The sequence below is a fragment of the Megascapheus bottae genome, chromosome X, assembly GCF_031878675.1.
Source record: "Megascapheus bottae isolate mThoBot1 chromosome X, mThoBot2.hap1, whole genome shotgun sequence".
Lineage (NCBI taxonomy): Eukaryota > Metazoa > Chordata > Mammalia > Rodentia > Geomyidae > Megascapheus > Megascapheus bottae.
Window position 1 is genome coordinate 101,741,545 of NC_143547.1, and position 15,355 is coordinate 101,756,899.

A 15,355-nucleotide genomic window follows, 5' to 3' on the forward strand; every position below is an offset into this window, starting at 1 on the left:
GCATACCATTAAATGCAACCTCAGTAGATTTTTCTAAAGGGTATTATGTACTTCTCTTTTACATTTTGTTTTTCTTGCGCCATTTCATATCTATTTCTGTCAAGTCTCTGAAGCCTTGGGAGATGCATTTGCAGTTTGAAAGAATGTGAGTTTGTGGTGTTCCTATGGAAATATTTTTAGCAGCAGGTATTCACTGGATTATTTGCTTGGAGTTGAATTTTTCTCTGCAGCCTGATTTCTTTTTTTTTTTGTCCTTATGCCCTGAAGGTTCCTCCACTCCTGGATTAGAGAATGGTGTGAATGAAGACAGGGCCAGGGCTTTAGTCCCGGGGTGGGCCATTAATGGTCTTCCTTCTGCCCAATTGTACTTCTTCCTTCCAGTCTGCCAGCATGCCAGTGATGGCCTCAAGTCACAATAGGGTGGGGCAGGGGTGAAGGGGCATAAATTTAGACTGTCAATTGGAGAAATTGATCCTTTTTTAACCTCACCTAATAAGAAGCAAGACCGAAAATCTAGACCTGCACAGGAAAGCCCATTGACACTGCACACTAATGGATCAAAACCGGAACCACTTTTCTGTTTGTTCTTTGTGAACATACTTCATACAAGTTCTCATTAGTATGTAGTGAAGCCTCTATTTTTATCCAACATGTTGAAGGATGGTTTAGAAAGAAGACAGGAAAACTGGAAGAGGCAACAGGTTATGGAGCTTTCCAATTTGAAATACATTTGATAATCTGCTTAGTGATTAAGGTAAATCATGACTAAGTGTTAACTATTTAGAATTGTCTTATAATTGATCAATTTTGAGTTAATATATGTGCATAGGGACAGGCTAGGATCAATTTTTAGTTTTCTGCATGTGGCTGCCCAGTTTTCCAATCATCAATAATTGAAGAAGCTTTGTTTATTCCACTGTATATCTTTGGCTCCTTTGCTGAATATAAGTTGACTGTAAGTATGTGGTATTATTTCTAGATCTTCTATTCTGTTCCATTAAAGTTCTGGTTTATTGTGTGGCAATAGCAAGCTGTTTTTGTTATTATGGCTCTATAGTAGAGTTTGAAGTCTGGTATTGAAATACCACCTGCATTGCTCTTTTGCCTAGAGTGGCTTTTGGTATTCTAGGTCTTTTCTTTTCCATATGAACCTTTGGATTATATCTTCTATTTCAGTGAAGAATGTCCTCGGGATTTTGATGAGGATTGCGTTGAAATTGTATATCAATTTTGGCATTATGGCCATTTTCACTATGTTGGTTCTCCCTTACCCATGAGCAGGCGATGTCTTTTCATTTCTGGTGTCCTCTTTGATTTCTTTCTTTAGGCATTTGTAGTTTTCATTAAATAATTCCTTTACATGCTTGTTTAGGTTAATTTCTAAATATTTTATTATTTTGGGGGCTGTTGCAAATGGGATCATTTTCTTGAATTCTCCTTCTCCTTGTGTATTGTTGGTGTACAGAAAAGCTACTGACTTTTGAAGGTTGATTTTGTATCCTGCAACTTTGCTAAAGTTCTAGGAGTTTGGGAGTAGAATTTGTTAGGTTGTTCAGCTATAGGATTATGTCATCTGAGAATAGGGATAGTTTAATTTCTTCTTTCCCTATGTGGATCCCTTTGATGTCCTTCTCTTGCCTTATTGCTATGGCTAGAGGTTCCAGCACTATATTGAAGAGAAGTGGGGAGAGTGGGAATCTCTGTATTGTTCCTGTTTTTAAGGTAAACGGTGAGTATATTTGTACACTGTTACCCTGTCCCTCTTTTTCTCTTGCCTACTCCTCCCTACTCATCTTCCCCCCTCAAGTGGTAGAGTTCATTTCCCACATAATGTCAATTGAGTATCAATGTTTCATTGGTTCTTCTTTTGTCATGCTATTTGTGTGATTTCCACTCCTATTGACGGATCAAATAAACTTATACACAAGACATAAGGTACAGAAAAGTAATATGAAAAAAAAGAACTAATTACATACAGAACATAAAAAGAACCTCTTGTTTCCATATCTTGGAGTTCACGTTGTTATGCTTCATCATATATGGTCCTATGTACTTAACAATTGGGTTATTGAAATCCCCTGTTAAGAATAATATAGACATAGTCTAGTTACTACAAATGAGCAAAATCATGCACACTACTTTTCTTTGAGTTTTGCTCACATCAATTTATATAATTTCTTCCAGGTCTTTCCAATTTCCTTACAATGTCATTCTTTCTGATAGAATCATATAACTTATATATATGTGTGTATATATAATATATTATATGCTATAATAATATAATTTATGTTATATATTATAAATATATGGTATATAGTATGTGTTATACTATATACTATATGCTATATAGTATTATGGTATATAGAGTATATATACTATATTTATTTAGTACTTATATACTATATTGAATATCATATATGATAGACTGTTATATAATAGTATATAATAGTATATAACATGTGATATACCACATCTTGATCTATTTATCTATTGAGGCATCTGGGTTGGTTCCATGTTTTAGTTATGGTAAATAATAAATGTTTCAGTGAATATACTTACTATAGCCTTGTTTGTGGTCGTTTGCATAAACACCTAGGAGTGGGATTGCTGGATCTTAGGGGAGTTATATGTTTGGTCTTTTGAGGAACCTCCGTATTGCTTTCGAGAGTGGGTGAACAAGTTTACACTCCCACCAACAGTGTAGTAGTGATCCCTCCTGGCTACATCCCTGTGAGCATCTGTTGTTATTAGATTTCTTGATAATGGCCATTCTAACTGGGGTGAGGTGGAATCTCAAAGTTGTTTTGATTTGCATTTTTATGGCCAGAAATGTGGAACATATCTTGCTGTGTCTATTGGCCATTCTTATGTCTTCTTGAGAGAAATCTAAGTCTTTAGCCCACTTATTAGTGGGGTGATTGTGTCTTTGGGGATTAGCTTTTGGAGGGATTTCATTTTTTTTTGAGCTGCAGGTATATTTTAGATATGAGTCCCTTGTCTGTTATATGGGTGTTGATGATCTTCCACTCTGTGGACTTTCTGTTTATCTTGTTCATTATATCCTTTGCCATACAATTTCATTTGTCTAAGCTTTCTTTGGTTTATTCTGATTCTGGATCTTTTTTTTTGCCAGTCCTTGGTTTGAGCTCAAGACCTAAGTATTGTCCTTGGTTTTTCTCAAGTCTACAGCACCACTTCTGGCTATTTCTATGTATGTGGTACTGAAGAATTGAACCTGGGGGTTTGTGCATGCTAGGCAAGCACTCTACTGCTAGGCCAAACTCCCAGTCCCTGGAAGTTAGATCTGGTACAGCCTTAGTGTATCTTTTATTCTTTTCAGTAATGTTTTCAAGGTATTTGATACTATATTGAAGACAAATGGAGAAAGTGGACATCCTTGTCTTGTTCCTGGTTTTAGAGGAAATGGCTTGAACCTTTCACCATTAAGTGTAATGGTGGCTCTATGCTTGTCATATACAGGCTTTAGTATATTCCATGGATTCCTAGTTTCTCTGTCTGGCCCCTTGTAAGGAAAGTTGTCTGGCTGCTGGTCTCTCAGGTCAGGTAGAAAAGACAATAAACCTTTTCATGACACTAAAGGTTAACCTAATCAACACTTTCTCCTTTTTCCCTTTAAAATAATGTATAGATTTGTGGAGAACTCTTGCTGTATATTAAAAACTTTGCTTGGGCTATTTTACCTAAGTCTCATTCTCAGCAGGCACATTAACTTTTCACTTCCTTAAATATCCAAAATATGTACAATCCATTGACTGCAATGAAGCCTCAGAAACCAGTATATATATATGTATGTATATATTTATATATAATATACCAGTAGGCTTCCAAGTTGTATATATATGGATAGACTTCAAGAGACATATGCATTTTCTGAAATTCTTCTACTTATAGATGTATGACTAAATGCTTTTCAGTTGGGTGAGGGTAAATGCCTCCAATATCCATTTAGGTTGTGTTTTCCTGTTTAAAGGTTTACCTCTCCTTCCCTATTTCCTCTATTTGTAATACCTTCCTGGTTATAAGTTGTTTTCCTCATAATAGGACAGGAAGACTGTAGTACACAATAAGCATACTCCATATAAGAGAGAAATTAAATATATGTCTGTATACATTAAATTCATGTATCTGGATATTTTGACAACAATAACCTGAACATTACATATTACCTGTGAGGTCAAGATTCCGAAGTGAATGTTCTTAAGATGATTGGGACAAGGCATGACTGACATATTTCTCAATATTTCAATAGAAATACACTGAGTCAGGCTTAAGTATTATGTTAAAGTATTAGTACTATAATTCATTCGAGGGAGAGCTTTCTACTTGTATGTTAAAGTTCTGTAGTAATCACATCTAACGTTTCATTGTGACAGCAAAACCTATGAGAGATGCACATTTCTCCTACCATATGTGACTTATCACATACATTTAAAAAACACACTTGTGTTATTAAGACATATGTGATAGTATAGTTCTGAAAATGTGAATTGCTTTTGGCTAAAAGCCATGCACTTATAAGCTGAGATGAATATAACCAAGGTTTGCATCTGTTACAGAAAGAGAGAGAGAGAGAGAGAGAGAGAGAGAGAGAGAGAGAGAGAGAGAGAGAGAGAGAGAGAGAGAGGAGAAGTGGAGAGGAGAGGAGAGAGTAATTGTTAAACTCAAAACCCTTCCTTACATTTACACTTCAACAATATTATACAATGTGGTGCTGTCTTTCACAAATCAGGATCATAATCTACTCAGCTTAGGAACTTGCTATGTTATTTAAGAGCAATCCATGTTATAGAAATTATTATTTCATTATTGAAAATGACTATTGGCCAAAAAATATTTCTGACCATGATGTTAGCACAATATTCATTTATCCATCCAATGAATATTTACTTAAAACCTACAGTGTTTTCGGAACTGCAATAGATGCTAAAGGAATGAAAAGAAAATCTGACAAAGGTTATTGCCCACAAGGAATGTAGAGTCCAATAGGAGAGAAAAGAAGCATTTTATAAAGAATTAATTAGAAGACAGAACAATTGGTGAAGTGATGAACAGATAAAGTAGGAAATGATTTCTGAGGAAAGAGAGGTCAGCACTACTGTGAGAACAGAGAGAAGAGGAGACATTTGGTTTAATACCTTAATGACTGCAAGTGTGAGACCCTGCTAATATAAAGAGTGGCAGGGAGGTGCAAAGAGCCCAGGTGACCTGATGATGTACAGGCTAAATGATACTGGCTGAGAAGAAAATAATGACTTAGGCCCTTAACATCTTATCCAGATGAAACAGATGATCTTACTCCACACAAACCATCAATTTACTCCCACTATTAGTCAACATAAAGTGTTAATAGACCTGGGAGTAGTATTGAGCCTGACCTTAGCTTGTAGTCTGATAGGTACTTCTAATTTTTAAAAAAGCAAAAACTTGTAAACTTATTTTAGAATTATGCTCATTTTAGAAGATCATTACCTACTTTGATGTAGATTCATGTATAAACATGCATCAGAAGCATTACAAATATGATAATATGTGATTTTTTTCTACACACTCTTGTGCATACATCGACACAAATAATGACTGTCCTCATTTGAACCTTCTACATTTGTCAATGAAGAAGAGAAGGAGACACTATTAGAATTTAAAAAAAAAGGTGTTTGGTAGAAGATAAGCGTAGCTTCAAGTATATTACAGCCTTTTGAAATAACCCAGTAAATCATTTTGCTCCCAGAAAACATATCCTATCTAATACTCTTGGACATAAGTACATCATACACATCCAGAAGTACAATGCAGCTAGAAAGTACTGAATTAGTCTTTTGGGGTTGTCTCTATTAGAGCAAAACCATTTTACTATCATAGATGTTTAACCTATACCACCATATTTCTTTCATGAAGAATAAATATGAACATTCATGTAGTATGTGCTCAAATAGGTGCTTTGGAAAGAGTTTGAGTTATACTCTATCTTACCCAAATGTGTTTGGTCAAAGGCCTCCTTTATCCAGTGTCTTCATGGAAGACAGAAACAAATGGTCAAATCCATAATGTATAAAATGAACACACGCAGGTCTTCCCTCCAGAATGGATTTTTAAAATCCCATGTCGTAATAACTCATATAGTCAATAATGAAAATACTTGAAGTACATACCTTATTTAAACAGTCTTTGTGAAAAGTAATTCCCCAAATGTGTTATCACAGAAATCTCTCCTGTGGTTCCTTAAGTGTCATAATTCTTATAAATTCTAAATGGCCTCAAACACAATCTCGAATGTGGGTAAAGAGAATTTAGGAGTGAGCACCTCTGAATTTGATAGGTGAACCGTGTGATCCCTAGTACACCTCCACAGAGAGGCAGGTTCATGACATTGGTGTCATGCCACCAATGTGCTTCCTTAATCTCTACTCAGTGTAATCAGCTCTGGCCAGTTTAAGGTCGGTTGTTCAGTAGATAGCAAGAAATCTTTTTCCTAACCAACTGCATCAGGTAAATTGGGCTTTATTTTATTGTACAGATAGCTATGCATGGGCACAGAAGATTTCAGCCCTTATCCTCACAGCTAACAAAATTTGCAGAAATCTCTAGACATCTTCCTTTTCCTTGGTAATTGTAGCTGTATAATGTAACCACTTTCAAAGGGCACTACGAAGACCAAGAGAGCAGATTGCCAAGAGTTCAGAATCACCCCCCTTTTGTACCTACTGCTTCTTAAGAGATATGCACTCCTTTTCCAGTGCCTACAAATTTGTTATTAGTTTTAGTCATAATATCTAACTTTCTGTAATTGCTCATTTTCTTAGAGCCTAGTGTCTAATTGATCAAATAGTAATGAATGACCAAATTTAAAGGTACTTTATCAATTCTGTCACATCCAATTATACTGTCTCTTGCTATAAAAAAGATATTTTAAAGCTGTTTCTATAACATATTATTCCTCACCTTTCCAAAAGCTTTATGGGAACAGTTCCTGTTAGGTAGTAAATTAATATCTTGACATGAAATGGGAAAAGAAAGTATCCACTTATTGCCGAATCAGAGAGATACCTGGTAAATCAACCAAAGGGAGATTAACACATTTGAAAGAAAATCAGTTGTTGGTGGTAACAGCAATTATAAGATGCTATTATAAAATGAAAAACTAGGGGCCGGGAGTTTGGCCTAGTGGTTAAAGTGCTTGCCTAGCATGCATGAAGACCCGGGTTCGATTCCTCGGTACCACATACATAGAAAAAAGCCAGAAGTGGTGCTGAGGCTCAAGTGGTAGAGCTCTAGTCTTGAGAAAGTCCAAGGACAGTGCTCAGGTCCTGAGCTCAAGCCCAGGACTGGCAAAAAAATAAAAAATAAAAAAAATAAAATGAAAAACTATTTTAATGTTCCATAAATTGTATTTTTCAATCTTTAAGTAGTTAGATAAAGGGATTTCAGCTTATAAATACAATGCATCTTGGTCAGTATCATCCCTTTCAGTAGTCTCCATCTCTCCAAGTCCATTATAGCCACTTCATAAGGGACCAATGAATCTACAATAAGTTATCAGGGCAAAGAAAAGGGATTTATTTAGATACTAGTAAAATGAGATAATGGGAAACTAGTAGCCAAGCTTACCAATATTTTTTTGTTAAACAGCAATTTTTAATTTCTTTTCATATAAAAACAAAGTTAGAAAGAGAGTTAGCAGTGTGAACAGAAAATACAGCTGCAATTTTCTATTATTCTATAATTTTGCATATTTAAATTATGTAGTTTGGACATGTTATGTATTTATAAAGTGTTCATATCCTAAAAAAAAAAGAAAATACAGCTGCAGTTGTCCAGGAGACCATCTTATCTCAGCACAAGATTCAAGCTCATTTCATCATTCTAGGCAACTCTTTGGTAGTTTGGAAAGGAATGTTGTAGAATCTGGTGGTTGATAATATTTTTATAATGATGTCCTTGTAAGTCTTAAAGATATATTTCTAGTTTCCTCTTCAAAGGAGGAGGAGTGTGATTATCAATCAAGCTGGTAGTAGTAGTTCCAGGCAAACATTCACTAAATGTCTGGTATGTCTCTATGTGAGGTTGAGTGGAAATACATTGACATGTGTGTTAAGGTAGCAAAGAAGACAGACATAATATGAAAGCAGAAATGCCAAGATTTTCTACCCCGGGTTGATCATGAATTGAATATTTATACTAGCAAAAGTAAAGAGTCAGTGCTTTCAGCAGGAGCAGCATTCAAATCTTTGCAAAGGAATTGACACAATCCTTACCATTGTGAACCACACTTCAGAGGGAAACTACTAAAGCATTGGTCTGCTTTAGGATGGTTAGAATTCATATTTTATTGCCACTCCTTGGGCTTGAATGCAGTAGTGGACACTATCTTTGGGCTTCCTCACGGCTAGAGCTCTACCACTTGAGCCACAGCAATACTTCTGGCTTTTTCTATGTATGTGGTACCAAGGAATCAAACCAAGGGCTTCATGCATGCTAGGCAAACAGCCTTAGAATTCATAATATTTTTAAAGTAAATGAAGTTAGAAAATTACTTAGGTTTCCCCTCTGTTATAAAAGTGCCTAATCCACACAATAGCTTCCAACTCTATATTTGTTAGTAGTCTCTGTCCAGACAAGAATGGAAAAGTCTGTTTAATCTATGTATACAAATTAGCTCTCATTTCAATGTCTAAGTGTTAAATCTAGAATTCATTTTAATATTGCCTTACATAATGTTTCAGCAAGCTGTCAAAAAACCCCTCAGAATGATATAGTTGACTTGCAAGACATTCAATCAAGCCATATACATTTCCTCTTTTAACAAACAGTAATTATGTACCTATTATGTGCCCGACTCAGGTGTTAGAAGGAAGAGTAAAATAAGATGACATCCCAGAAAACTTTCACAGTCTGATAGGGAAAATGACCAAGTCATTCTACTACAACATAGTCAGGTTGGTATTGTGATTGAAGATCATGGACTGAGCAAGTGCTTGGAGCTGGTTCTCCCTGTCTCAGCAGGAGATGCCGTAAACAGTGGGAGGCAGGCCATTCATGGGAGCAGAACACTTTCAAAAGGCACTAAGAGAAGAAAGCAGATGCTGTGTTATGAGCAATGTCTGGCACTTTCAGGCAGCACAGAAGATGGCCACTTTTCACAGTGGCAGAAAATACTGTTTGTGACTTGGAAGAAAGAAAAGAAAAAAAGAGTTACATGTACCAGCATATCTAAGGCCTCACACTACCAAGAACCTGGAAGCTTTGGGCACTTAAGAGGAGACCAGTTAAGTCCTCTCTAAGTGGATGCAACTGAGAAAATATGGGAAAAGGTTCTTTTATTCTATAGTTATAAATTAGAAAGGGAGAAATAATAAGATACTCTTTTATTTTATTTCTTGTAGTTACACAACAAATAATTCAACAAATAATTTTATTTTATTTTTTTTTTGCCAGTCCTGGGCTTGAGCTCAGGGCCTGAGCACTTGGACTTTCTCAAGGCTAGAGCTCTACCACTTGAGCCTCAGCACCACTTCCGGCTTTTTTCTATGTATGTGGTACCGAGGAATCGAACCCAGGTCTTCATGCATGCTAGGCAAGCACTTTAACCACTAGGCCAAACTCCCGGCCCTCAACAAATAATTTTATAAGTATAATTTCCCCATCTCATACATACCCCTCAAGTTATTTGGCTCAATTTTCACATATGTATATTGTATAAAACAAGAGCATTACACACTGTTTTCTCAATTTGTCTGTCCCTCCCATCCTCCCGCCCCAAAAACTCATATTTCAGATTTCTGATATTCATTTTGTTCAACTATTCATTACTTACACAGAATTAAACATTTTGGAGTGCTTACCCCAGTAATTCATCCTTTAGCGAATTTTTTGTATCTATGCATATAACCTCGCATATTTTTTTCCAGTCCCGGGGCTTGAAACCAGGGCCTGTGCACTGTTTTTGGACACTTTTTGCTCAAGGTTAGCACCCTGCCACTTGAGCCACAGTGCCACTTTCAACTTTTTCTGGATATCTGGAGTTGAGGAATCGAACCCAGGGCTTTGAGCACTCTACCAGTAGGCTACGCTCCTAGCCCCCTGCAGATGTTTTTATATGTGTTTATATTTTAGATCTAATGATTATTTTGTTGGTTCTGAGCCTTGAACCCTGAGCCTGGGTGCTGTTCCTGATCTCTGCAGCTCAAGGCTACCACCCTGTCCCTGGAGCCACAGACCCACTTCCAGTTTTCTTGTAGTTAATTGGAGATAAGAGTCTCATGGTCTTTAGTGCCCAGGATGGCTTTGAACCACGATTCTCAGATCTCAGCTTCCAGAGTAACTAGGATCACAGGTGTGAGCCACTGTGCCCTGCTAATTTCTATAAGTGGAAGAAACTATGTGCCTTTGTTCTCTCTGACCCTAACTTCACATACTAATTTTCTACATCCATCAATTTCTCTGCAAATGCCATAATATTCTTCCTGATAGTTGAGCAAAATCCCCTTGTAGAATTTGTGTGTGTGTGTGTGTGTGTGTGTGTGTGTGTGTGTGTGTGTGTGTGTAACATTTTCTTGGCCCACTCATACATTGTATGCCTATCCTTTTAAGTTACTTACAAGGAAATAGACATCAAATCCTCTCTGATTACATTTAGCTAATCCTTCTGTGTAGAATTTCATATAAATCTATGCACATACAGAGTGCTTTTAAGCACTCAACTATTCCACTATTCCCTTGTGGCTTCATAGACTATTATTTTTTTCTTTAGTTTTTCTTTTCTTTTACAGTGCTCCTGCCATGTTAGTCAAATATCTAAACAAAGGTATAATATTTTAGGCATGACATATAATACTATTTTTTAAATCCACATTCTTAATTTATTACATGGACACATATGTTTTTCTGAATATATTTTTATCAGCCAATAACATATGCACAGTAGGGCTATTTTCATTCCTAGGGAAATGATGTGTGCCCCCCGTGGTAGCAGTATACAGTGCTCCAAACAATAAATCAGTCTTCCTTTGACCACAGAGTGTGTTCTCTGGGGGACTTGAAACTACAGACATGACTCATTTCAGCCAGAGACAGAAATAGGAAACAAATAGTTTGTGGTTTCTTAAAACCCTGGCCTAACCCAATAGCAGTTATCTAGAAAACCAACATTTGAAAAAAAAACATTCTTATACAGGAGAAATTTTCTATTTGTAGAATTTACAGCAAGCTGGTAGATGACATATCTTTTTAATCCAGTGCTTATATGCTGCTGTGCCTATGTATTCTACAACAATGTATTTTCCTAATCCATGGTAAAACATCCAACACAGACTTATTGTTGATGTGGTACACAGAGACAGTCATAACTAAAAGAGGTTCTCTAATTTATTTCTCCTCACATCCTATTTTCACTACCTTCCTCCCCTTTGAGGAACCCACTTCCATATATAGAGACATACTATTCAGAAAATTGTTGTGACATGTTGGTTACTTTTGAGCAGACTCTAGGGGTATACATAGATAGATATTCCTCCATGTTCCTCCATGAAATACTATCAGAGGAAACACTTAATACTCATGGATCTCATTTATATTTATCCAACTTTGAATGATCAAATACTGGGCATGGGTTGCTGGGAGCCCATTCTTTTTTTTATTACAGGTCCTGGGGTTTGAACTCAATGCCTGGGTGCTAATCCTGAGCTTCTTTGCTCAGTGCTAGTGCTCTAAAAATTGAGCCACAGCTCTAGTTTTGGCTCATTTGGGGGAAGGGAGCTCATTGTAGATAACCATCTCAGGGACTTGCTTGCCCACGCTATCTTCAAAATGTGATCCTCAAATTCTCAGATCTCAGCTTCTGGAGTAGCTAGAATTACAGGCATAAGTCATCAACACCCAGAATCTTTTAATAATGACATCTCAATGTAAAAAGATATTTTGTTTTCTCTCTCCCAGTAACTGGATATGTGTATCATTTCCATTATTTCAAAAATTGATAGCTATGACATGATTTTGCTGGGTGTGGTGGCTCACGCCTCTAATCCTAGCTAATCAGGAGGCTGAGATCTGAGGATCAAAGTTCAAAGCCAGCCCAGCACTAAAGAACATGAGACTCTTAACTCCAACTAATCACTAGAAAATAGGAAGTGGGGCTCTGGCTCAAGGGGTAAGGCTGAAGAGCTCAGAGACAGTGCCCAGGCCCAGAGTTCCAACCCCATGTCCCACAAAAAAATGATATGACATGATTTAAAAAAGATTTTTGAGAACAATGTGTAAGAAATCTAATTTATTATTTCCACTCACTGCAGAAACATCAGCTTACATATGTGATATAACCAGAAAATGCTGTATTTTTTTCAATTAACATCCAAATGAAGGTTGGCCTGTGATGATAGAGAGAATCTAGTAGCTATGCTCTTTCCACAATATTCCTGTCATGTTTCAGAGCCTGCAGGGAAAGTCCCATGTAAAGTATAATCAAGCCATGTTTGAATCTATCTTGCTGGTCCTTAATGGTAGATGGTAGATTTTACAATGTATGTTTCCCCTTCACCACTGTCATGGGGCTTGAACTCTGAGTCTGGGTATTGTCCCTGAGCTCTTTAGCACCCAGATTGGCTTTGAACCTTGATCCTCAGTTCTCAGCCTCCTGAGTAGCTAGGATGACAGGCGTAAGCCACCAGAGTCCAACTAGAATGTCGTTTCTTTTTGTGCTTTGTTTTTACTTTTGCAGTCCCGGGGCTTGAATTCAGGTCCTGAGCACTGTCTTTGGACACGTTTTACACAAGGGTAGTGCTCTGCCGCTTGAGCCACAGCACCATTTCCATCTTTTTCTGTGTGTGTGGTACTGTGTGAGTCAGACTGAATGAGTATAGGCATCTCATGATATTACCTGTCTCCTTATTTCAATACTCAAATATTGAAGTAACCACCAGCTATTCTCTAATTTATTAGTGTCCTAGAAATAAACAAAATAGATTTTATTTCATATCATATTTTAGTTTTTTAATCATTATACAGTTAACTTTACTCTCTCCAAGAGCTAGAATGTTACCCCCAAAGTAGTTGACTCTTGCGTTATCCCAGATATATTGCCATTATTCACTTGGAAGAGAAAACCCAGTGGCAAAGATGTCAGCCTTCCTGTGCATGAGGTTTACTCATGGACAGTCGTGTTTGATGTCATTAGGCATTTTTAAGAATGGCACACGGAATTCACATATCTCCTTTGCCACATGGGTCAAAGAAACATAAAGGTTCCTAAAATTTACCTGACAGCATATGCTATTCATTACTTTTGAAAGGACATAGGAGAATCAAGATAGAGCAGCTAAGGCCAACACATGGAGTAAATCTATGATGTCTCTGATCTCCACTATTTCTTTCCTAACCCAATGTAAAGAAGCATTTTGTAGCTATTATCATTGTCTGATACTCATGGGACTTTGAAGCCTTGACACAGATTTTACTAGCTACAATGTTCCAGATGATACCTGCAAAATTGTATAACTAAAGAAGCTTTCTTTAATTTCATTATTTCATGAATATGTAAGTAATTAAAATCTTTAGTGACATGCCAGTGCAAGGGGTAAGAAAATCATACACGTAATACTGATATATACAAATGAAACTAAAAACAACACTGTGTTTTAGGAAATAACTCAGGTACAAGGATAATTTTGCTTCATATATCATTCGGTGGAATTGAATTGGCCAATCTCCTCCCTCAAGGGCTATTGCCTCTATGCTTGCAATAATGAAAACAGGGTTTATTAGAACATCTCCTCTGGAAAAGAAACTGCAGAGGAATCTTCACATGAGGATGAGGTGATTTCTGGTGCCAGTGGCATGTTATTCAGACAAGCACTTTAAATTCTCAATATTTTTGCTCATTCAGACAACACTTCAGGTTGGGTAGCCTAACTAGAAATATGAGGGAAACTTTCTTCAAATTATTTTGAGAATTTATAGCATCACATGTGAAGTCAAACTGTGACTCTTAACAAGCACACAAAATATTTACTAGTAGTGGTAGGATCCATTATAATTTTAATACCAAACATTTCAAATTACTTTGCATAATTATCTTATAGTCTCAAATCCATGAACAATAATGTAGAATTAACTAGGACAGAGCAAGAGTAGAGGAGATGGCTGTATTGAGCAGTGAAGGTTTCATTCTACCTTTTTAGGGATAAACTAACCCATCACTTGTGTACTGATGCTGCATTTGCTGAATGATAAATTGAACCTACTGGTATCATGGTATCATGACATCACAGTACAACACAACCAGCTAAGACACTCAAATTTAGAAATGAATCCCAGATCCCAAATAACACCAAATGAATACAGAGGAAGTACTTTCAGACCCTAGGGAGAGAGGGAGAGTGAAGAGGAAACTGATAAAGAATGAAACACTGAAGAGGAGGCAGATAAGATCAAGGAAATATATGTTTATAATATATATGTGTGTGTCTCTCTGTGCATGTATAAACATAACAATGAAGCCTCTTATTTTATACGATTAATATTCCCTAATGCAGAAAGAAATTATATATTGGGATACCTGGTAACAGAAGTGATGTTAACTTTAGCAGGTGAATGATAGCTACTAAAATGCAATTTGCTTTGCAATTGTGTGACAGTTATGTGTACATGAGAATGAAAAGGATGGGTTTAGAAAAGAAAAGCACAACAGAGCTCATAGCACATCTAGCCTTGAAACTTCTTAGATAAGTGTACAAGGAGAGAAAAAGGTCCATATTGTGTTCCTTTTAAAGGTCTCTTGGGAGCCAGAGGTTGGTGGCTCATACTTCTAATCCTAGCAACTCAGGAGGCTGGGATCTGAGAACTGTGATTCAAAGTCAGGCCTGGCAGGAAAGTTTATGAGACTCTTATCTCGAATAAACTACATAGAAAAAGCCAAAAGTGACACTGAGGCTTAAATGGTAAAGTGTTAGCCTTTAGAAACAAAAAGGATATCAGGGACAGTCCCCAGGCCCCAAGTTCAAGCCCGAGGACTAGCACAAGGGAAAAAAGTCTCTTTTTAGGCCATTTGCAAGAACACACACACACACACACACACACACACACACACACAGAGAGATATACCTAATTCCTAATTCTATGTTTATAGTAATTCATTTATTGATATTGAAGTAAAAAATTGACTAACTGGTAGTCTCCCTTTCTGAATGTTGTGTCCAGATTATCACTATCATTTACTTTAGCCAACAGGGAAGATAAAACAATTTCCAGGATCCAGCAGACACACAAAGCTTTTTAACTGCTGGTATAAGTGATATATGTCTTAATACTTGAGTTTCTAGCAATCAAGAAGCAACCTTGTGGAATA

General features: G+C 36.7%; 1 protein-coding gene across 1 annotated transcript in view; it reads left to right on the plus strand.

The window, feature by feature from the left end:
• Positions 1–15,355, plus strand: part of LOC150041662 (AF4/FMR2 family member 2) — a 163,023-nt gene that overhangs the window by 61,698 nt on the left and 85,970 nt on the right. The window lies entirely within an intron of this gene.